This window comes from Canis lupus, chromosome 4 (genome assembly GCF_003254725.2).
Source record: "Canis lupus dingo isolate Sandy chromosome 4, ASM325472v2, whole genome shotgun sequence".
NCBI lineage: Eukaryota > Metazoa > Chordata > Mammalia > Carnivora > Canidae > Canis > Canis lupus.
Window position 1 is genome coordinate 55,022,759 of NC_064246.1, and position 26,261 is coordinate 55,049,019.

Consider the following 26,261-nt stretch of genomic DNA (forward strand, 5'->3'; position numbering starts at 1 on the left):
GCTACTACCTACAAGACTTTACATAAGACATTTAAAGACTCTAAGCCTCAATTTCATCTCTTATAAACTAGACTGCATTAAAATTAAAAACTTCTCTTCATTAACAGATGCTATGAAGAGAGTGAGAAGATAAGCCACAAATGTGGAGAAGCTATTTGCAGTGAATATAACAAAAAAAAAATTCTAGCATACAGGATATGTAAAGATCTCCTGAAAACAAATGAGAAAAATATAAACAACCAAATAGAAAATGGGAAAAAGGCTTGAAAAGACATATTACAGAGAAAATCTAAATGGATAACAAATACATGAAATATGCTCAATCTCATTAGAAATTAGAGAAATGAAAAACATTGAAATGCAGACCAAATGAATCCTGAGGTATCATTTCACACACACACACACAACCAGAATGGAAGGGGGAAGTTACATTTAGTAATATTAGGTGGTAACAAGAATGTAGGGCAACAGAATATTTATACACTGCTAGTGGAAATGGATTCTACTGTAAACACTTTGAGAATCTATCTGGGATCATGCAATAAATTTGAAGATGGGTATACCCAACCCAATACCTGGCAATATCCAGGCTTCTGCTTCAGGTACCTGCTCTTAAGAAGTTCTTACAAACATATACCAGCATTCAATATATATTTATAGCAGCACTATTCATAGCAATAAAAAATCTGGAAACAACTTAAATGTCTAATCAACTAAAGAGTTGATCATTTGTGACATATTCATACTGTGAGTACTACACAAGTATGTGGAGTACACAAGGAATTGATGTTACACAATACAGCATGAATGAGCCTCAAGAGCACAATGTTAAGCCACAAAAGTGAACTGTGAATTCATGTAGCATTATTCCATTTATGTAAAGTTTAAAAATATGCAAAATTAAATCACATCAAACCCAATAGTTGTAAATCCATAAACACAAGCCTATAATCTTCAGTGGAGAGTGAGGGCAAGTAGGAATAGAACAAAGGGATACAAAATTGGCTATACATGAGGATTCATCTATGCATCACCTGGTCCTCATGACAGGAGACTATGGAGGTATCATAGAATGAAATGGGAAGTTGGCTAAGCGGGAAGAGAAGTGGCCCACATCTCTACAGATCATTCCTGATAGGCTGGCTTTAAGGTGCTTTGCTGATTCCACTAGAAGATATTTAATGCCAGGGTGGCTAGGTTGGTTAAGCATCCAACTCTTGATTTTGGCTCGGGTCATGATCTCAGGGTCCTGGGACTGAGCCCCACTTCTGGCTCTGTACTCAGCAGGGAATCTTCTTAGGATTCTCTCTCACCTTCTCCCTACGCCCCTCCTCCTCACTCCTGGCTTATGCATGCTTTCTCTCTCTAAAATAAATAAATAAAACTTTAAAAAAAATAAAAAAGAAGAAGATATCTAATAATCTAGCGCCTGGAGCCCATTAACCAGAGCTGAAGCATCAGGCTCTTTCAGGCCAGCCTAATGAGAAGGGCAGAGATCTAGAAGGTGTTAGTTTATGCCTACTCCTTAAGTCCCATCTTAACACTGAGTTGCATTCAAGATTCTCATGCACACCTGAGCATGAGAGTCTCTCCTTCCCTTTCCCAAGGAGGAAAAATGAAAAAGAAACAAGCTGACATGAAGCACCTGCTATGGTCTAGACAGGACACACAGGATCACACCTAATCCACACTGCAACCCTATACAACAGTTAAGATTATCTCCATTTACCAAGGAGGTTAAAGATCCTCAGAGAAGTTAAGTAACTTGCTTTTGGCCATATAGCTAGAAAATGATTTTTTTTTTATTTATTTATGATAGTCACACAGAGAGAGAGAGAGGCAGAGACATAGGCAGAGGGAGAAGCAGGCTCCACGCACCGGGAGCCTGACGTGGGATTCGATCCCAGGTCTCCAGGATCGCGCCCTGGGCCAAAGGCAGGCGCTAAACCGCTGCGCCACCCAGGGATCCCTAGAAAATGACTGAATGTGCATTCAAACCTAAGTTTGCCAGCACCAAAGCTCCATAATCATCCTACTAGGTATCTGAGCCATCTCCCAGCTGATTAAGGCTGGGAGTCTTGTTGAACAACAAGCATGGGTGGTGGAATAGAAATCGAAAAGTAATAAAAGATCACAAGTCACATCTACTACTAGAAAAAAAAATGGCACCTGATTAGTGGAAAGCCAGTGTCCCCAAAACACACCAAATAGAAAACACACACACACAGGAGACTTTGTTAGCTAGGAAGATTTGTGAGAGAAGAGGGAAAACCCAGTGCTTAAAAAGAATTAAAATGTAATAGAAATTACGGGTCTTAGAAAACTCTCATCCTAACACTTGTTGAGACCAGAAGTCGTTAATCTCTCTATTTAGATCATGGTCACGGTACTGTTCACCACTGGGCTTTCTGCCCCAAATCCCTCAAAGTACATTCAAGCATCTCAGCCCACTTCCACCCCTTCATCCTGGAGAAGTTAATAAATTAGCTAGCAGAGGCTGTTTCTGTCTCCCTGCTTACCCGATTAATGATAATCTACTGGGGATGAACAATGTTCAGGCTGATGCAAAGGGAATTCCAATTAATTCCTCAGAAACCAATTCTCCTCTGACGGGTTCCTCTGCAGAAAGCCCCTGCATTTATCTTAGCCCAACAAAGCTGTAATGAGATCCAAAGCCTTTAAGAAAGGCAGCCTTTGACTCAGACTGGGCGCTACGGGTGTTAGCCGATCCCAGCAACCAGCCTATCTCATACCCCAATCCCAAAGCCTGCCCAATACCTCATTCATTTCCATGATAAACCAGTCTCTCCACAGCCTTTATCTCAAACATTTCTCATTACTGTCAATCAGAGAGTGCACACTCTGTGCCAGGTGATGTGGAGTATCAGGCATTGGTTAGGAGCACTACTTTTGGGGTGAGGCTGCCCTGAATAGAAAGCTGACTCTACCTTTTATCAAACTGTGTGAACTTGAGCAAATTGCTAACTTCTTCTGAATCTCAGTTTCCTTATTTATAAAATGGTTACAATAATACCTCTCTGCACAGGAGGATTACAGGATTAAAGCCCCTAGAGCAATGTATGGTGCAAAGAAAAGCTCCATAGATATTAACACTATTGAATATTGCCATTCTAACTACCTTTTTTAGGCCAGTAAGGTGGGTATTATTAATCTCACTTCACACCTGACAAAACAAAGACTCAAACAGGTAACGCCTATTATTTACCCATGAACATAATTCATTTCTGGCAGAGCCAGGTGTCACATCTATTTCAGGTTGGTGTCAAAACTGGGATGGCTCTTCTCTGGCCTATCTCCGGTGTTTCTCCAGATTTATTTGCAATCTTTCTGAAACAGAGGCAGGGGGCCTTCATTTCAGGATACTTTTCTGACACCCCCGTAGAGAAAAGGAAGCCTCTCCAAGCAGTTAAGCACCGATTCAGAATCCAACAGGATACATGAGTTGTCCCCGGAGACTGAAGGAGCAAGCCTGGCACACTGTGACATCCCCTAACAACTGACAGTAGGCAGCACTCATCCCTGCAACCATCAACACCCACCCAGTGTTGTCTCAGTCACAAGAGCCACCCTGAAACAGCTATAGGAAGCAGACTTTCTCAGCACAGCCTGGACCCCTATTTCAGAAGGGTATGGTAAGATCCAGAGATTATGAAAATCAATTTCGGAGAATGCAGGATCTTTGAGGAAAAAAATGTAAGGTCTGAAAGACAGTTCTTGAGATGTTCTTGAGATGTTCTTGAGATGTTCTTGAAAGACAGTTCTTGAGATGTTCTTGAGATGATTTCTATGAAAGACCACTTTTTTGACTAGCATGTTTACCCTGAGGACTGTTTGAGGTAATAGAGAGGCAGCCTGGTGCTTCACAAATGGCCAATTGTAATGTTCTTGCATCAGTTGTCATTCTTGTAGGAAATGGCTATGACAACTCTGATTCCATATTTGGAAGGAAATCATTATCTAGTTAATATCAAAGGCAGAGGATTGCCCCCAAAGGTCTGTTTCCATTAATAATCTTTGTCTAGAGATCATACATTTATGTTAAGTGTTTCAAACACTCCTCCAGTCTCCCATACTAGTAAACTGCTTTCTTACATACAGAAGATGCTAGGCTCTTTCCAGTCTCCCCAGTGACCTTTCTTAATAGTAAGAGGCAGTAGCATCACATCATAAAGCTTATGTAGGAGGAAACTAAGTGAATCATGGCCAGTACAAAGGAAAAATTCTATCCCCTGCACGTAATCTCTTCAGTTCATTTCTGAAGACCCACTTTAAATTCCATCCTTTGCAAAGCCTTCCTTAATGACCAGTGGTGTAACTCCAGCCAGAGAAGGCCATGAAACCTCTTAGAAATGGTCTCAGATTCTTACTCTTTAAAATTCTATTCTAGGATGATAATTCGGCACATTATTTTATCACTGAATGCTCACAAATACATGTCATGTTCTAGGATTCACTGTTTGACATTTGTATCTTTTCTCTTTAAATTAATTGTAAGCTCACTGAGGACAAGGATCAATCTTCTTATTTGTATCCCTATTACCTTCTGTGGCTCATGATACAAAACTGCAATGTATTTGCTGTATTTGCTGATAGGTCACCCAGAGGTGATACCATTTTTGTTTTTGTCTTGCCAAACTAGTAATTCTATTTGCTTTTATAAGTCCTATAATGAGTCAAGAAAACATAATGGAGCCATTGTATAATGGGCTGGCACAACTGACGAGAAGAGTACAGAAGTCCTAATTTTCTTCCCCTTATAAGCTAGGAGACCCTCTAGGAAGTAACTTTTACTTGAATAAGACCAGGAAAGAGGAAATAAGGAAGGCCATGTCTGGCAAGTGCTTGTTTAGATCTATGAGAATAAGGCATAAAGGACTCTTGAGGTTTCTCGATTGACTAGTTCAGCTGACTACAATGTGAAGTTTTGTTGGTGGTAGTTGTTCAACACATTTCTGTCTCCAGTTTCCACACATCCACCTGCTTCTGCCACCACCCATCATCTCCCATCCCAAGCACTAGGCCAGCAAGTCATGGTTTGCTTTGATTGCTCAGCACACAGTCTGAGCAGAGCCAATCAGGGTTCTTCTCTAAGTTTAATAGATGCATTAAAAAGGGTAAATTCTCCTTATACCATGGGTATCCCAAATTGGAACCATTTAAGCTGGATCTGTTAGCAACCATCTTCCATGACTATATGAAAGACACCTGTGTGAGGTAGGATAGCATGCACTTGGAAACAGAAAATCAAAGACAAGAAGTAGTGGGAGAAAGATAGCCTCACTAACATTACTTTAGGCACTGAATCTACAGAGACAGTGGTTTCTAGAGCAAATTAATTCTTTTCACTTAAGCCAATTTAACACAAGTTTCTGTCACTTACACAAACAGAATCCCGACAAATGGAAGGTCTAGAAGGAACAGAAAGTGTACTCCATATGGTATGGGCAATAACCTACCTTATTATTACTGTGTCCCTAGTGTCCTGCTTGATAATTATTTGGTAAATAAGTGAATGAATCTTTAAAGAATCCTAAATACATCAGCAGGAACATGTCCTGCTTAGAAGAGGCACAGGCCTAGCAAGCATCTAAACCATGGCCATTTACTCTTTGAGGAAGATGACTGTCCCTTCTCTTTATTCTAATCTGCCCTACAAAAGTCTCAAGAAGTCACGAGACAATTTCTTGGTTAAATATTGAAGCTTCCTAATTTGATTCTTTTCATTGGTGATGTACTCCAGTGACTATTATGTATTATGATTATAATGCTTTTTATGTATCTGTGGAGTTTGTCTCCAAGAACTTTAGGGTTCATTCTTCATCCATTCACCTTCTAAGGCCACTGCAGACTCTCACCAAATCATCAGGGTCTCTGGTAGGATGTTCATTAGATGTTTTAACATAATTTCCATTCCCCAAAGTAGAATTCTTCAACAGCAGTAACTTAGCAACATGACAAAATACCTCCAATAAGCAAAAAGAAGCAGGAAGGAATTGGTCTTTTGTAATACTTACTCTCTTGCAACAAGCGTGTCACTCACTGATAAGCAAAGGAAACAGAGAATTGCTACCACACGTATGTTTCCTCTGTTAGTGTTGACAAAGATGTTTGTGTACAAACAGGAAGCCAACAGAGCCCATGTATATAAATGGTCCAACAAATCTGCACTATTCCAAAATCTCCCAGTTAATTTTTCAGCCCCACTACATTCATATGAAATACTGGAGACTTGAAAAGAGAAGTATTTGGAATAAATTTAAGACTGTGGTTTTTTCACTATTCCTTGGCAGGGAGGTATGGAACACCAAAGCAAACATGTACCCATATGTATTCTGGGCACCACTGTATCTTGTAGACACCTATAAAGTGCTTGAAATTAGGAAAACACATTACGGCTTTCACCCCTGATCCCTGTTTTTTTTAGGTCTGCATCTAAAGTTACTCAATGACCTCCCTTAATGAGACACTAGATCAAAAGTGGTAGTGACGGTGAAGCACGGCAGAAAGTCAGCGCCAGTGGTGTGAACAGGCACTCCTGATGAGCGTCTACAAGACAACAGTATTTGTGTCATCTAAGCTCCACAGTCCTTCTTTGATGTTGCTGCATAGTGTCCATGATTATTAGCCAATAGGATCACCAACGCCATTCCAACATCTGCTCAACACCAGGTAACACGGATAATTCTGATAAGACAACTCCAAAACGTTGCATGTGTGATCTTACTTAAGAGGAGACCACTCCATATTGCTCCAGTACTTTAAAATTTTCAAGGAACCCCCCGCCCCCATCACTTACAGGATAGAACCCAGATTTCTTCTCATGCAACATGGGTCTCTGGTGATCTCATACCTCTGTAGCCTCCTACTTTTCTCTCCAAAAGCACAGACTTCCTCACTATCTCCACTCTCTCCCCATGATTCTTGCTCCAATATCTTTCTTTGTGCATTCTCTTCCCTTTATATGGCCTCTACAGACAACCTCAGTGGTTAATATCATACCATCTCCTCCAAGAACATTTTCCTAAGGCCCCCATCTCCATCTTATACAACCACAGCCTCAGTAAAGTCTCCCTCTTGGTGCTCCCAAATGGCCTGTATCTGTTTTCATTCCATTTATCACAGGTCATTATAATTTTCTACTTATTAGTCCATCTCCCCCATTAAACTAGGACATCCTTCTGCACAAGAATTGTGTCTTAGGAAATTCTGAGTTACCACTGCTTGGCATAGGAAATTGGCATATAGGAGGCACTCAAAAGATATTTGTTGAATAATGAATAAATCTACAACTCTTCTTAGAGTACACCCACAATCATATATAAACCCTTCATGCACAGGTAAACACACACCCCTTACTACAACTTTTAGAAAGAGGAAAGGAATTATAAAACAATAAAATGCCAACTTAGAGGGATCTTGTGAAAGACTAACCTTTTTGTCTACATGAATACTCTCTTATCCAATCTTTTTCTATTCTTGGGCTGCTCTGAATGTTAGAAGGTCCCTGCTTATGATGACCTGCATTTGCTTGACTATAACTTCTACTGACTCACTGGTCTTAGCTTTGTTCCCTAGAGCCACAAAGAACAAGTCTAATCCCAAGGCAGCCCTTCAAATATTTGAAGAAGCCAAGTCTTCACTCTTCCAGAGTACACAAATTCCTTAAACTGACACCAAAATACTTGAGTTCTGAGTACCTTTTACAAACCTGGTCAGTCTTCCTGGACACACTCCAGAATCAGCCCCTGAGATCACCTGTTAAAAACTTTAGAAGTATTGGGACACCTGGGTGGCTCAGCAGCTGAGCATCTGCCTTCTGCTCAGCAGGTGATCCCCGGGGTCCAGGATTGAGTCCCATGTTGGGATCCCTGCAGGGAGCCTGCTTTTCCCTCTGCCTATGTCTCTGCCTCTCTTTGTGTGTCTCTCATGAAAAAATAAATAAAATCTTTAAAAAAAATCTTTAGAAGTACGTATTGGTATAAATTCTAAAATGGTATTCTTAAACTTCATTAAACAGTAAAAATCACTGGGGAGGGTTATTAAAAATACACTTTGGGGTACCCACACTTAGAGTCCAAGTCCATGTGTGTGCAGTGGGACCCAAGAATCTATTTTAATAAATTGCACAACCAAAAAAAAAAACAATTAAAAAATAAATAAATAAATAAATTGCACAACCAAATCCACAGACCACTCTTCAAGAAACAGCCATTTAAGAAGTCACCAATTTTGGCTTTCTCTTCCACAAATGGGGATTAAATCTGTCTTCCTCTCTGATAACAAGGTAAGTTGTGATCTACCTCCTAAACTGATTACAGAATACAGCCTAAATACTGAGTGTATAATAGTGATGGAAAGGGGAATCGGGCTATCACTAAACCTTCATATTTGAACAAAAGAGGAGCTGGCAGATGGTGTCCCTTCATCAGAGACTGAGTTAGAAAGGTTGGCCAAGGGAGTGAGAGACCAGATTTCATTCTCTTCATCCTTCTGAACATCAGTCTTTTAAGCAGCATGAAGATAAATGATCTGCTGTCTGTATTTTCTGAATGTGTCATGGGAAGTCTTTTCCATTTCATAAAAACTTATATTAGTAAATCAAATAAGCTGGAAAAGCACTTAGGCATGATGCCAGGAGAAAAACCATGCCAGCATTGTTTCACTTCGTTAATGTTATTAGTAAATCATTAATTGCCCCTATTGATGAATTCTACTTAAAGAGAAGTTTTACAGAATGAGCTATAGAGAATAAGGTAGCATAGACACATTTCCAGGGAGGGAAGCAAAAATGAAGAATGCTAAAATCCAGACTCTAGAAAAAGATGATGCTGAGTTCAAATCCTGACTCTTCCCTTTAATAATTCATTACCTTATACAAATTACTTAACTGCTCAGAGCTACCATTTTCTCATCTATAAAATGGAATTTCTAATGGTTCCAGTATTATGGAATTGTTATAAAAATTAAATGATATTTAAAAACTAAAAAAAAAAAACCTAAATGATAAACAGTACAAGGTCCCAGCTCATTAGATATAATTTCCATATCTGCCCAAGTATTTATTCTTTTATTATTTCTTTCTTATCCATGTTGCACAGATTTAGTAGTCAAACTATCCTCTCCATTTCATAGATAAAGACACTAAAGGAAAAATTTGGTCAATCGCCCTGAAAACAAAATTCAGGTTGTTCAGCCACAAGACCAAATCTACATTTTCCAACACTCTCTCTCTTGCAGAATGTTGCCCTTGTAGCAACAGAACCAGGGAACTTCTCAGAGAAAACTAGCCTGATGAGCATCTTGGGGGAGCTAGAACAACACAAGAAAAGCTACAGACCTGGATTCCATTCTCCTTCATGCATTCAATTATTCCTTCACTTGTTCATTTCACAAATATTTCCTGAGCCCCTTACCTGTGCCAGACACTGAGCTAGGACTCAGGGATACCAGTAAGTAAAGTAAGTCAAATGATCTTTGTTCTCACTTTTTTTAGGTCTCCGCTCCAATGTCATCTCACCAAAGAAGCTGCCCTGATCAAGCAACCACCCAACAGAGCAGCCTATATCCCTGTCCCAGTCTGTTCCCTTGTTTTTTTCCCCCCTCCATTCTCTCACATGCTTTGTTTTTATTTTCTCTCCCTATTCTCTGCTAAAATGTAAGGTGGGAACTTTCTCCAATGTGTAAACTTTTACATCCCCAGCTCCAAGCATGGTACTTGGGCCACAGTACATGCTCAACTAATATTTGTTGACTGAATTGAAGAAAAAAATCCTGGTGGGGGAAAAGGGAAGCAGGGAGAAGAAATAAATGATTGTGAATTATGAATACTAGAAAGGAAGTCCACTGGGGTTGGCTAGGGAATGACAAGCAAGGAGTCTCTAGGTAGAGAGATAGTGATGAAGATCCTCCCTGAGGAAGTGATGATTAATCCAGGGGTCAGTGAGCTGCTTATGCACAGAGAAAGAACTCTGCCCTTTGCCCCTGTGTTACCCAAGGCCTGTAATTGCCCTTTCCAATTTATACCAGAATCAGGACTCAGCAATCAGAAGTAACTCTCACCTGTCAGACCCCTCTTAGGACTTAGCATGCTAAAGATACTGAGGTCTGGAATATCATTAGGGACCTGGTGGGGACGTGATACTTAAACAAAATGCCTTCATAAAATCTACTGCATGCACCACTGAAATTACAACAGAAAGAGGATTTAAGCCTGGGTTTTTCAGCTCAGGGCGCCATGCAGCTCTGCAATATTTTTGTTATGCTCTAATTAGTTGTTAACATACGGTGCAGGTGTCAGGTAATCTGCACTTACTAGAAAGAAATCTGCAGGTAGCAACCAGCACAAAGGGATAGGCAAGCCAGGGCACCCCTACCCTTAAAAGACATCCACCATCCCCTGTGTCAAATGCAGGTATTCCAAAGAGCAAACCTCACAGGGTTATGGTGTGTTAGGGACTCAGGTGGGGGACAGAGATTTGACATCCAGCTGCATAAGTGAGGTTAGTTGGGCAGCGGAGTATCTTTGGGAAAGGCTGTCTGTATGTTCGCTGTGAGGTGTACCAGGAGGGGAAGTACTTCCTCATGTCTCTCATTCTGTTGAAAAACTAGGCAGCATAAATGCATCACCACACCTTCATGCTAAAAAAGGAATGCAGGCAGAGGGAAACAAGCAGCTCAGAGAGGTCAGAGTCAACCACACAGGTGCTATGACACCTGGCACCACCACTAACTCTCCTCCATCTGAAAGCATTGCTCCTGTCATCTGAACCACAACATCCCAGACTCTGACAGTATTCACACCTGTAGATTAAAACTACCAAACTATCAGGACAAGTACTGTGTCCCCATCCTCGTGTCCCATTACGGCCAAGTGGCCCAGGCTCATCACTTCAACTCTGGACCTTAAAAGCTGAAGTATAGAGCATTCAAGGGAGAGGATAATTTTATACAAGACAATTTGCTTTAAGCCATCAGCACTCAACCTGGAATTCATTTATTAGATTAGTTTTTGAAGAAGACATAATGCTGAAAAAATGGAACCAAGAATGTACAAGTTTTAATGGAAATAAAAGTTAAAAAAAATAGACTAAAACATGGCTCACTGCTGGAGAGAGAGCTGGCTTGGAGAAATGGGCTCCTACTTGCCTGCCCAAAGTGATCAGAGGAGACAGAAGAATGCTGGGAATCTGAAGACAACAGGTTCAGAGAGGGAGACACCAATCAGAAAAATATCACCTTCCTCACAGTTTTGCGAAGAACATGCCCTGCTTGCCACATTCCCTTTTGGGTCTCAGTCTTCCTACCTCCAAAAGGGACATAACACCACATACTTCTTATACTTAAAGATTAAGTGAAGTAGCATTAGTCAAGCACCTAGCAGAGGGCTTGGCACCTAATCAGCATTCAGTATGTAAGAGTAGCCTTCTATTTCCTTCTTGTGGAAGTGGCTTAAAAAAAAAAACAGTAATAATAATAAGACTATGATAGACTAAACCTACAGAAAGAAATCTGAACCCTGTATAATGAAGACTAACTTTATATATTCAGCTCAAGAGATGCAGGACAACTGCTTTAAAATAATTTCTCTGGAGAAAAGAGGAAGCTTAGGGATGGGTAGACGAGGTCTCCCCCACACTGAGTCAAGCTATCTGTGGGCCTGAAGCATCTCAGGTTTGCCTGAGGTAGACAAATGTTCCCACCTTATCAGTGGGTTTCTTTTCTAATTAAAATGCATGAACTTCTGTAAGCTTCAGGTGCCCAGAGGAAGAGGGATGGGTGGGAGGAGGAGAGCCGTAGAACTACAAAGAATCCTCTCACCTGTTTAAAATCCAACAAAAAAAAGATTATTGCCAAAAATGCAAGCAAAGATCGTGATTGACCTGGCAACAGTGGTCTCTAAAGAGACACCAAATTAATAAGAAAGAGAAAAAGAATGTGGCCTGGAGGTCCTTCCCTAAGAAGGTGGGGGCTCACTGCTTGGAGCTGGTGGCACCATCTTCTGTCTAGCTGGCACTTTCCAAGTGACAGCATGGTAGAGAGCCAGAAAGTCTCCATAAAGGGACTATGGACTATAGAAGTAACAGTTGATCTTTATTACATCATTCCTTCCTACTAGCACTTTGCATTCATCATCTCATTATTCCTTATGACAGCTCTTCATTTAATACTACTATATCCCCACTTCATTGATGATTAACCTGAAGTACCAAGATTGTAACTTCCTTAGGCATCATAGCTAAGAGATGGTAAAGATGGGATCCAAACCCTAGAAGTTCCATAATGATCACTAACATTTATTGGGAGCTTACTAAATGCCGGGTGCTATGCTAAATTCTTTACCACATCATTTCATTTAATCTTCATGGCACCCCTAGTGGGTGGCTACAGTTATGACTCCCAATTTGGAGATAAGTGAACTGAGATTCAGACAATTTGGGTGACTCACTGAGATTATACAGCCAGTAAGTAGTAGGAACAGGATCCAACCCAGATTCCAAAACCATCCTGTTGAAGGCTATGCTTTACACACCACACTAACTCAACAGCTGAGTACAAAGAAGATGCAGGGGATTAAAACTGGAAAATCATGTGCTCTGGAAGGGGGTTCTAGGACTTGCATTTCTAACAAGTTTCCCAGGGGATGCAGATTTTGCTGGTCTGGATCACACTTTGGGAAGATTCAGAAAGAGTGACTTGAAGGATGACTGTGGGATAGGGAGAAAAGAGAGAAAAAGACAGGGATGGGATACTCAGAACAGCTTCTGTGTGGCACACTTTCTACAACACTTTGTGAGGCTATGACCATCACCCTTCGTACAGGTGAAGCACTTGGTGACCAAGTCTCTATCTTCTGAATTTTGGTCCCGTGGATCCCATGTTAGACATCATAAGTTCTAGGAATCTTCTCCCCAAACCCCTTAACTTTGAGTTAGATATGCTCTGAAAGGTACACATCACCTAGAGAACCAGCATCATACTGCATCATAAAGGTGAGTTTCATGTGTGTCTCCTCTCCTATGAGATATAAGGCCTAAAATTAAGGTCCAATATTACATGCCACCTTGACATCTGAAAGAGGAAGGGTTTTGGATGGCCTAACCCCAACTCCCCCCACCCAACTGTGCTCCCACAGAAAAGGTCCTCCTTATCAAGGAGGACCAGACATAGTTCCTGCTTATCCCCGAGAAGCACGTTTCAGCTCCTTGTCAGCTCATGGAATTATTCAAACAAGCCAAACACATCCTCCCATGGGAACTAAGAGTCACTCTACCCTCTTGATACTATAGAGCCTGCTTCCTACAGTCCCTGGTCTTTCACTCTGTTTCCAGTTACAACCCCCAAGTGGCCCTGCACAGTGTGCAGTGTTCTACTACATATGCTATGAGGATACATGAGCAACAAACTGCTGTCATTCTCATCTGTCCAGTATCAAGTGTCCTGTGTTCAGTCATCCCCATAACCTGAGGCTGGGAATCCCTCTCTCATCAACAGAGCAAAGAGGAGGGGATGACAACACCCTAGATGGTGAGCTCCATGTAAGGAGACATTCTGTTCATCTTACTGTCCTCTCCAGAGCCTCGTATGGGCTCAGGGCTTGGTAAGGGCAATTAGATACACAGGATTGAATTGCTTTGAAATCTAAGAAACCATCGGAGCTTTTTTTTACAAATGGAGAAATTGAGGTTCGAGAGTTGACATAACTTGCCAGGCCTATTGGCTGCCTGCCCACAGCAGAGGGGCAGTGTCCATGGAGAACACAGGTCTGTCTTTGCTGGGTGAGAAGATCCCTGGGGGACAGATTCATGTATTCCATGGACACCCTGCCAGACCAACTCTGCCCCAGCCCAGGGGCTCAGCAGCCATAGGGAGCTGCTCTCGGCAGTTTCTGGTTGCCTTCCCACTCTGCCTGAGCACATCTGAGAAATTGGGCCTAATCCAATGGAAAGATCCATTCTCAGAAGCCCTGTTCAGGGCACATGAACTTTGTGTGATTTTTAATCACATCAGAATTGGCACTGAGTATGTTGGAGTGCTTGGAATCAAAGGTGCCCTGATTGTGTCCCAAGGGTGATGGAGGTGTGGGGGAATGAGGGGCCCACTTAGCACTTACCAAGCACAGAAACAATCACAACCTCCACTTCCTGTATCCAGCTCTGTGGCAGGCTCATTATGTACCACACACCCTTCAGTCCTCATAAGAGAACTGAGAGCAGGGGCAGTGAGATCAACAGGTCATGGCACATACTGTATAGCACAGCCACTGTCTGAACCCCAGATTCTATGGCTCCCAAATCTGTGCCACACATGTCCCCTCTGTGGCCTGGATATGATGGAGGATGAACAAAAATGACAGATGACACAATACCTTTCCTCTGAAAATTTACAGCCATACACACAGGGGAACATAACTTAAGATCTCTAACAAAGGACTGGCCCCATAACATTGAAGCTAAGATGGAAGTCACCTTTCCCGCTATGGAAATGCTGGCTCTCCTCACACTAGAAGATTTCCCTTTGGGGATAAACAGTTCAAATCTTCAAGGCCCATTTAAAATAACATCAGTAATACAAGCAGCTAGCCTATAATAGACTTTTTCCTACAGACTCCACACTGCCTAGTGTTTATATGGAAAATTTTAAGTCCATTTTGAGCAATACTTTCTTCCATTTATCAAGGGCTCCATTATGTACCAGGCCTTGTGTTAAGGGCTTTATGTACATTTTATGTATATTCTCAAAATAACATTAAGAGATCATGGTAGTATTTGTTCCATTTTACAGATAAGAGAGCTGAGGCAGAGAGATTAAAATTGAATTTTCAAACTGAAGTTTGTGATTCATTAGTGGGTTATAAATTAACTTATCAGGTCATGACAAGCATTGTTTTAAAAGAGTACACAGGAGAGAGGACAGGAATGGAATAAAACAGAATGGATCAGAATGCAAACCAAATGAAAGTATTATTACTTCTGTTTTATTCCAAGATACGTGTCTGCATGTTTACAATGAGTAGTATGTAAAAAAACTACTTCATCCTATTACAATACTATTGTACAACACCAGTGGGTCTCCATGGAAAGTTTGAAGACCACTGGGTTAAGTAATTTGTCGGAGGTCACACAGCTAGTAATTTGTGAAGCCAGAGTTCAAATTCAGAGTCTTTTCTAGAGCCTACACACCCTTGACCTCTAAACCAGTGTTGTCCAATAAAAGTATAAAGGAAACCATATATGTAACTTAAGATTTTCTAGTAGACACATTTAAAAAGTAAAAAAAAAAGCCACATTTAAAAGTAATTAAAATTACTTTTAATATTTTTATATGGGGTTATACAAAAGATACTATTTCAACGTGTAAAAATTAATCTTAAAATTAAGTCAATACAAACTGAGTTGTTTGGGGGGGGTGGTTTGGTTTTTGGCTTTTTACTGTTTTTGTTACCAAGTCCAGGAAATCTGGCATTTACTTTACACTCCAGCACATCTCAATTCAAACTTGCCATCATTCAAGTGCTCAGTAGCCACATGTGACTAGTGGCTACCACACTGGGCAGCACAGCTATAAACTATGCAACCTGTAATATCCCTTTGGACATTGTACCCTCCTCTTAGATCTTACTGTGGAAAATTTCCTGTCCTATTCTATCTACTCCTATAAACTTCTAGAGGCCTCTTCCACAAAGCTCCAAAATATCTAAACCCAAAACCCAATGCCCATGGCTACTTCTTTCCACTTGTGTTGGCACCTTTTCAATCTCACATCCTTGCTAGACCGTCAGGAAGAAAAACCCATAGGAAAGGGGACCCTGAAGCTCAGACATACTGGAGCAGAGCGAGGACAAAGGTCTTGAACAATAGGAACCTGTGAGGGGTCATGGCCAGACCATGCCCCCAGCAAAGCTGCAGGCTCATCAGCAGCTTAACACCAGCTTTAAGAAGCATATCCTGCTATTCAGCTTCACAGAGACACACTTGATCCTTAACACTCAGCCCTGACGGAAATCAGCTGACCCCACCTCCATTTCTCTGCCAAAATAAGCTGACTGTGGAATTGCAAAAAGACTGGCATCTGGAGAGTCGTTGGAAGAGGCAACAGCTACCTAGTGACTTCAGAACCACCCATTAGATAATCTGATAAATATCAGACATGAATATGCTGTAACGATGGTTGGTAAGCTAAAAGCCCCAGGCAGCCATTACCTACCTGGCATGCTCACTGCTCCTGTGAGGTGAGAGAGAGGTTTTTGCACAAACACAAGGAAAGACTAGGCTCATTGCCCAGCAACAGCGAGTGCGGGGAAGACAGAGTAAAGCAGCTTTGGGCTCTTCTCTGGATTCCGCTGCTGTGTCCTGAGGAAGAGTGCTTTTCACTCCATCCATTTGGTTTCCACAACCTCTCCAGAGAGTGCTGAATAGGAGTAAGACTCATTGTGGAGGAAATCAAAGCAGGGGCTTGGAGAAAACCATTAGGCACTTTTGCCTGCATGGTGTGGCATCATTCCTCAAATCAAGAAGTGAAATTTAAGTCTGTGGAGTGTTTGTTCATGGCAGTGGGATGGATGGGGAGCTCTTCCATCATTCAAGGGGTTCCTATTCAGTGAGCAACTACCATGTGCCAGGCACCCCAGCTGGATCCTAGGCATTCAGAGATGCACCACATGCTCTCCTTACATCTGGGAGCTTGATGTGTCAGCCAGCAAAATAGGGTACCAAGAATATAGCATTACAGGAGAGAGAATGAGGTATAAACCAAGTACAGTAGAGGCCTGGAGAAAGGAATAATGAATGTGGTGGGGAAGTGTCAGGGATTGGCAAATGGTGCACATGGGATGCCTATAGCTCTTGACAACTTACAGGAGCTTCTTGTGAAGTACTTCTTCAGTACTTACTAGTTCGTATATATCACTGAGGAAATGGAGGCTCCGGTATCAAGGTACTCATTTATAAGATGGGGAAGGAGCTACCTACCTCATGAGACACAAAGAGGACACTAGCTAAGTGACAGTCATGCATAATTATTTTATAACAGAGATACCTGATAAGCCTGTTCTGCCCTTGTACTCCTTGTTAGAGAAGCTGCCCTGCCCTCACATCACAGGCTCCGTCTCACAGCCCAGCTGCTATATGACCACAACTCCCAGGGTTTCTTGCCCAAGTATTTGGAACCGAGACCAGATACTTTTTTTACTCTCCATAGGCTATCTGGATTAGGGCTATGTAGAGCAAGTTAGACACTATTTCCTCCACATTCTTGGAGACGCAAAATTCAATAATCTCCTTAGAGTAGCCAAAACGTGTAAATAACCCAAATGTCTATGAGCTGATGAACAGGTAAACAAAATTCCATATTGGTATAGTGGCTAATATATACTGGAATATTAGCCATGAAACAGGAATGAAATCCTGGTACATGTAACAACATGGATGAGCCTCAAGAATGTTATGCCAAGTGAAACCAGCCAGATGTAAAAGGCACATACTGCATTCTTCCAAGTATACAAAATGCCCAGAATAGGCAAACCCACAGAGATGGAAAGCCAACTGGTGTTAGCCAGAGCCTGAGGAAGGGAAGACCCCAAAGTGACTACCTAATGGCATGGGATTTCTTTTTGGGGGGAAGGGGTGGAAGTAATAAAAACAGTTCTAAAGCTAGAGTGATGAGGGATGCACAATTCTGTACTAGAAGCCACAGATTTGTACACTTCAAAATGGTTACAATGATGACTTTTTTAACTTGAATTTCACCTTGAAAAGAAACGTAAAAGTATAAGTCATGCTCTTCGAAAAAGCTGGTTTCAGTAGGTGTTTTTCACAATTAAAAATTTCTGACTAAAATGGAAGTGATTATGTTAAATGCCTTGTCCAGGGCACACAACAAGTAGAGGACTGTGTCCAGTCATCTGTCACCTAAGTCTTTCTCCTCCACACCATGCCCTCGCTTAACATGGAAGACAGAAGGCTTTTGCAACTCCTCAGATGGGTGGCTGTTCCCCAAACCCTGCCAATAGGGAGAGAGAGTCCACCCAAGTGCATTTATTTATTTATTTCCTGTCAGCAGAAACTAGACTTTATTAAAAGAATGTTAGCAACCTTCTTTGCCTCCCTGATTTTGTAAGAATTCTTAATGACTCCAATGTGCATATGTCATTTTTTTCAGCAAAATCTAATCTCCAGAGAAAGAACATTTGATGCTCTTGAAATGTACAATGCTTCATTTTGCTCCATGGCAGAGGCTGGACACATTGCTCAGTCATTTGTCATCACCCCATCTTCCCTCACCCATCCCACCCACCCACCCCCAAGTACAGGGTCAGGTACACCATCCACAGAGGCAGAAAAGGCAGTGAGGTGCTAGAACAAAACCTGAGGCAATGTGGCAGAAATGTGCCAACCTGGTGTTTCACAGAATCTTGGATCTAGAAGAGAACTTGAAACTTTGAAGTCACAGTATTTTTGTAAAAAGGAAAAAAACCTTCAAGCTTTGATTTACCTATGAAGGCTGAATGTTAATTTCTAGCCAGTGATTCTTCTTGTTACAGCTGAAATGACAAAATAAACAAGTTAAAGTTTAGAAAAGCAAAGATGGTGAGGTGGGTATGTACTTCCCGCTTTCAAATTGCTTACATGAGGATAAAGTACGTGAGTGCGTAGTACAATACTAAGTTTGAATTTTATATGTATTATCTCATGTAGTGGGAATAGTCCTCCTTTTACAGATGAAGAAACGAGCTCAGACATTTCCATAATCTACACCAAGTTCCAACATTAAGTTAGTGAAGAAGACAGGTGTGATCTCAAAGCCCATATTCTAAACCACCATGATGTAACATAGTGATTACATAATAATATTTTAGAGTCACATATTGAGTGGAAGATATACTGCTTTACAGTACTCTATAATTTTCAGAGATTTCACACTTGGAGTGGCTTTATGCAGACATTGACAGAAGAAGCACTCATGAGATGAGAGAGATGATAAAGGGTGGGAACCAATGGGTAATATTCAATAGATGAGGTGGACTTTGAAGGATAGGTTGTATTTTAGTAATTGACAAGAGAATGACGAGGGCGGCATGGGATTGGAGAAAGAGCAAAGGTGAAACCATGGTGGAGGGGAGGCAGTGACATTTGGCTGGCTAGGGTGATAGAAGGATTCTCTTAATTCCCAACACGGAATGTAGTAAGTATTATAAAGATTGCTTTGGCAAGGGCCCCTTCCTCATGGAAAGCTAAAAAATAACAATAATAATAATATCACCACTCACTGGGCAATTTTTTTAATTTTTATTTATTTATGATAGTCACAGAGAGAGAGAGAGAGAGAGAGGCAGAGACATAGGCAGAGGGAGAAGCAGCCTCCATGCACCGGGAGTCACTGAGCAATTTATAGATGAGCTAATCACAACGCTAAGCACTACTGGTAACTATCTGCTTGGGATAATTCCTCTGGTGACCAACTACAATTACCCTCCTGGTATTTACATCACACATTTTTAGGCCATATGGTTTTCTCAAAACTGAATCCAACCCTAGCTCACAAGATGAACCATGTGACCCAAACCTACACCAGTTGGAATACCATACATGAACACAATCTGGCCTCAATACTGGTTCAGTTATGAACATGGTGCCAGTCAGAGTCAAGTACATGACTTTTTCCCTGAATAGATATAGGGGATTGAGCTATTGTTCCATTTTGCTGAAGAGATGCAAAGTTTTTTTTTTAATTTCTTTATTAGAGTTCAATTTGCCAACATTTAGCATAATACCCAGTGCTCATACCGCCAAGGGCCTTCTTCAGTGCCCATCACCCAGTCACCCCAACCTCATGCCCACCTCCCTTTCCTTTACCCCTTGTTCATTTCCCAGAGTTAGGTTGTCTCTCATGTTTTGTCACCCTCACTGATATTTTCACTAATTTTCTCTCCTTTCCCCTTTTTCCCTTTCACTAATTTTTATATTCCGCAAATGAATGAGACCATATAATGTTTGTCCTTTTCCAATTGACTTATTTCACTCAGCATAATACCCTCCAGTTCCATCCATGTCAAAGCAAATAGTAGGTATTTGTCGTTTCTAATGGCTGAGCAATATTCCATTGTATACATAGACCACATCTTCTTTATCCATTCATCTTTCGATGGACACCGAGGCTCCTTTCCAGTTTGGCTATTGTGGACATTGCTGCTAGAAACATTGGGGTGCAGGTGGAGATGCAAAGTTTTGATAACATTGTTGGAACTCTAAATCCAGCCCTACTCCTGAACTTTGCTTCGATGAGCAATAAATTGCCTCTTAGCTTATGCTGGTTTGGGTCAGACTTTTGGTCACTCTCAACTGAAGAAGTCCTAATCAATATAAGCATGTAAATGAACCTCATGTAACCCTCATAACAATACTATGAGATAAGTGTTAACAGGTATTGCCACCCACTGTTTGAGATAAGCAATGGAGGCACAGGGAGGTCAAGTCACCAGTCAGCTGGTAGAGATAAGTGTGGTTCTAGAACCAGCTCTCACAATCATCATACCACCTGGCTGGAGTCTAGATCTGCTGTTATGAAACAGGACTCTCCACAAGCCTAAAATAAGTCTTTCCACTCAAAATAATTCCAAAGGCTTAAAATACCTTAGAGAGTGTAAATTTTCTCAAGCTCCTTTAGGTTTGCAATGATCCCTTTTTGGCTTCAGTTGTCTCCCTGAAAAGAATCATTTAAGCAATAAAAATGTCTCTCCCCAAGTCATCCTTCAACTGCTGATACTTCACTTTCTCAAAAATTACAGATAAAAATAACAATGCACAGAAGCAAAGACTACACGGCTGCTAAAATGGGCAGAAGGGAATGAAAGAGGAGATCCTGACCCAGTATTTTCTGTGTTGGCATACAATAAGTTTGGATCAACACTTGATAATTTTCAAAGTCTATTTCTTAATGAAAATATACTTATGTTTATCACCAAAAAAAAAAAATCGTGGACTGGCGGCGTGGGGAGTGACAGCTGCTCCTTCCTGAATGCTTTGAAAATTCAAAAATGAGGGCAGCCCAGGTGGCTTGGCAGTTTAGCACCACCTTCAGCCCAGGGCCTGATCCTGGAGACCTGGGATCGAGTCCACGTTGGGCTTCCTGCATGGAGCTTCTTTCTCCCTCTGCCTGTGCTTCTGCCTCTCTCCCTCTCTCCCTCTCTGTCTCTCATGAATAAATAAAATCTTTTTAAAAAATTCAGAAATGAAATTAAATAAATACTAGCTAAGATAGCAGTTTGATGTGCATACCTTGTCTGGGCAATTTTCTCTTTGTTCAGTTTCCCAGTGATTTGTCAGAGGCCTGGGAACTCTTCAATGCAGGAATAAGCAACAGCAGTCTTGAAATAGAGCAAAAGCAAGGAGACTGTGCCAGGCTATGCCCACAGCCTCAAAGAACTATAAGACCCATGGTATTCCCACTCCAGCCATGAATTTGTTAGGTTAATCAGTGTAATGAGGCAAAGAGTTTACAGATGGAAACAGGAAAACAGAGTCCTAGTTCACACCACCATTAACTTTGAGCCTCATGCTACCAATTATAAAATGGCACAAGAAGACTTATAATTTTGTTGGATTTACTAAATAAAAAGGTTTATAGCATAGTAAATAAAAGCATAGGCCCTGGAATCATAATAAGTTGGGTTGATACCTCAACTACGATTACAGTTATGCCAACCTGAGCAAGTCATTTACACTCATAAGCCTTAATTCTTCATCTGTAAAATCAAATACTGACTATTTCTTATGGCTATTTCAAGGGTTAAGTGAGAAAATTCATTGAGCACCATTCCTCTTCCATCATTAGTGGAAAGAAAAAGTTAGCAATCACTATTTTATTAGCATTATTAATAAAGTTGAAAATTCTATGTGACTGCAAGGGTAATAATGTTCTTTCCACCAAAAGCCAGATTTGAATGCTTCTTGAAAAATGTTAGCAATGTAAAGACTTGGCCTTCAACAGCAATGGTTTCTGTTTTGTTATTATCACTGTTCTTACCAAAATGCAGAAATGTGAGTATATCTGAATAGTCCCAAGCATATGTTGACAGTACAAAGGCTTGGCCTCAACTTGAGGAATGTGGAACTTTGGGTGCTGACAGACGGGAAGGTTAGACACACTCCAGCAATGCTGCCAAGCCTGGCCGCCTTCCAGCATTGCCCTTCATGACTGCCTTTAAGGAGATATTTAGAGAAACTTGTTAGTCACACGTGAAGTCATGGCCGTTCACTCTCCAGGACCATCCACTGTCACTTGGATTCTGTCCAAATGATTAGAAGAAAACATTTTGTCATCCACAGGTCTGCTACCTAAAAGTACTTCCGGCAAACTTCAGGACTTGCAGAATGTGCCAGAAATCTGTATTTTTGACCAGATGGTTTGAAACTCCCAAAGTAGGAGCCTGGCATGGGATGTGGCACTATCAGAAAAATCAGACAAATTGGTTATTTGTAGCTATAGGTACAATGGTTTGTTGGCCTCAAGGCAGCATCCTCCAAAGGAGTCTGTGCTTGGTTACAATAATCCACACTATCTCTCAAATCTCTGAAACTCAGCTTCACTAAGAGCTTCTTAGTGTCCATATCCTGCAATTAAATGTATAATTATATTCCATGTGGCAGTGGTCTGTCAGTCTTGTAAGTTTTGCAGTAAAATAGAAAGAACACCAGACCTGGAATCCAGGTACCAGGTACCAGCCCCCGTCTTGTCACTGATGCTGACATGGCCATGAGCACATACAGCAGCCACCAAGGTGTACTACTTGGATCCCTCCTCAAGAAGGGACTTACCGCTCAGGAGCAGGGATTGTAATCACCTGATCACCTGGAACCACAGCACCATCAGGATCTGCTTTTGAGCCCAGGCCTCATTGCTCTTCCTGGACAGTCTCTAGCCAGCAACTGAACATGGTGAGACTAGGAGGGCCTGGACACTTCTCAGCATGGTACTCTCTGGGCAGCCCGGGTGGCTCAGCGGTTTAGTGCCACCTTCAGCCCAGGGCTGATCCTGGGGACACGGGATAGAGTCCCATGTCGAGCTCCCTGCATGGAGCCTGCTTCTCCCTCTGCCTGTGTATCTACCCTCCCCCTTTCTCTCTGTCTCTCATGAATAAATAAATAAAATCTTTAAAAAAAAATGGTACTTCTCTAGTGTGCTGAACTCTAGGGCTCCCTACCTCTGTCAGATACACACTGTGGTCTGAGGCTTCCACTCCTCCAAATCTTGCCTCCTCCACTTTTCCTTTCACAGGTTGCTGATGAACACAAGGACCTGGAGCTTTTGCTGATTGATCTGCTCCCTCCTTGTGTCTCTCATCACAGCCACCAACTATCTATCCTCTGAACTCCGGCTCAGTGTCTCTCTCTGGAATTGAAAACCAGGCCAGCTTTTCTAACCCTCTGTTGACTTTTCTTTTAAAGCAGGCATAGTAATAATAAAAAGGAGGGTAAAAATAGGGAAGGAGACAATAGTTTTGGAGGAGAATGTCTTGAGGTATAAATAGAGCCCCCTCCCCACCAATTTCTCTATACCCTCTGAGCACTGCCCCACGACCACCACCACCACCATTTACACCATGGAATTCTTTATATCCGGGGATGGGTGATAGGACAGAAACACAGAGAAGCTATCTCAGTTTCTAAGGCACAGCTTTGAGTCCTCGAGCCAAGCTTTTTGATCTTCACACATCTAAGCCCCAAAACACTAGGAACAAAGTTTGTGCCTCTGAAAAAAAGTGGGGAAAAAAACCCTGCTGTACCTAGTGATACTCTATATAAGGATAGAGCAGACTAAGAAGAGACAACAGGGGAAGAGATTTGGTGGGGGAGAGGTCAATGGAGCTTGGTATTAAAGGGACTGTATCTGGATGAGCCACCTAATGAGCAGGGTCATCACTGTCATCAAGATGGATCATAAAGCTTCCCTTTGAGAAACATTCATCTTCTTCCAGCCTTTGGGGCCTTAACCCACCAACTGTCCAGTCCCCAGAGGGTGAGCTTCTATATGGCCAATGTCAAGGGACTTCCATAAGTTCTCCTCACTCTGAGGCAACTCCCACTGATCATAGCCAACAGGAATGTCACCTCTCTGGGCCCTGAGATTTGCCTCAATATCCATCCAACCTCCCCCACATAGACAACCTCCTTCTCAACATCTTAAGGGTACCCATTATCAGGCTACAGCTTTCTGAGACAAAGGTAAACTTGAAACCTCAAGAAATGGTGTGAGGGGTGGTATGGAAGAAAAGCAATCCCTATCCCAACATAACAAAGTGAATGAACAGAAATAGTAATATTAACAACTATTTTATGTAGTTCTACATATACCTGAATATATGCCAGGCTCTGTGAGCCGTTCCTTCCAGACATAACCCCAGGAGGTAGGTAACAATGCCATCCTCATTTTACCATCGAGGTAACTGAGGCTCAGCGATTTGCTTAGATTCACTTACCTGGAAGAAGAATAGCAGGGGTGCACTTAATTCAGATCCTTTTTGATCTACCAAATTGTACCTCTGAAAGACAAGAAAATATCTTAGACTCTTCTTCCTCCCTAACTCTCAGGCTAGTGCTGCACAGCTAGAAGATTCTAAATAAATAGTTTGTGCTTTGACCATCCAATTTACATATCTTCCCCTCAGAGAAGGAAAAGAACTGCTGGAAATGCATATCTCAATTTTCTCCACACCCCTAGAACTCCTGGTGCAATTGTCTGGAAGGAGGTGGGAGGCAGTGAGTGTACATCCACAGAAGAGATCATATTTCAGTCTTTTCATTTCATTTGACAGGAGAAATACTGATTAAAATCAGCCGCACATGTCACGAAAAGGTAACTGGGTTCTTCATTTTTTTCTGTGGAGAGGCAGCCCTAACTATACTTTAGGAACTAACTCTTCAAGCATAAAATTACTAATAGACGCCATCTATCTGATGAATGTCTTCTCCTTAATAATTTATATCACTTGATCTATTTTCAAAGGTTAGTCTTACATTAAAATTACAATTTTGAATAGGTCAGCCTGTTATTTAAGGATAAATTATTTCACCCCTTCATGTTAGTGTTGTGTTTGGATAATGATGAGGTTTTTATTTCTAGCCCCAATGAAACCACAAAAGAAATTGCTTGCTTGACCTAACCTCTCTCACCCTGGATCTTATTCTTTGATTCATGCTGACTCACTGTCCATAACTAGCCTGCATGGTTTAAACCTGTATTCGTGCACTTGTCTTGTTACTTTTCTGCATGCATTTCTCTCCTCTCTTTGGTCACCTGTCCCCACATTCCCTCCTCACCCCACTTTCCCAACTGAATAACAACCCATTCTCAGGCTCTCTCACAGCTCACAGGAAGCCCTGTATGAGTCTCATCACTGTCCAGTCCATTCTGAACAGGGAATATCTCTAAGGCCCACACAGCTATCCCTAGGCTCTGACTCATTGCTCAGTGAGCAAATAAGAATGAAGAGTCTCTTTAGTTAGTGGAAAGAAGACCAAAGGGAAGCTAGTGTGAACTTCATAAGATCCTATCCAGTCAGTCAGCCACTCCCTGGTTTCAGTTCTCATAGTGTGATGGAAGGAACATAGGCTGTGAAATGAGATAGCCCTGGGTTCAAATCCAACACTCTTTATTAGTTAGCAATTTGGAGCAAGAAAATCTGAGTCCATTCCTTTTATGAAATGAGGATGGTAATACCCTACTGAGGCTTAAAGTTAACAAGGTAAAATAGGAAAAATATATGATGCAAACACAGTAAGTGGAAGTTAATAAAAGTTTATTAATCAGGAAAATCATTTTTAATGAAAATTTTGTTTGGCCCAGAGGACAAGAAATGGCGGGCTAAAGACAAATAAGAAGTTGGCCATATTGAATGGAGGTTAACAGCATGGCTCCTTCAAACCAGTTTAAAGCTCTGACCCATCACTAACCAGTTACACTACCTTTGACAAGCTGCTGAACCCCTAGCTTTCTCATCTGAATATGTGATGCCTACTTCATCAAACTTGCAGAGGCTTAAATGAGACAATGCTTGACGAGACATGGCACAGTGCCCAACACAGAGTAAACCCTTTATGAAGGGAAGACATCACTACTCAGACGAATACACACCACACATAGTGGATGGTCTCTAGCATCAACCTCATGATACAATTGCAAAGATTGATTGAAAAAAAATGCTTTGTAACCAGAACTATATAAATACAAAAGGGACTTTTTATTAT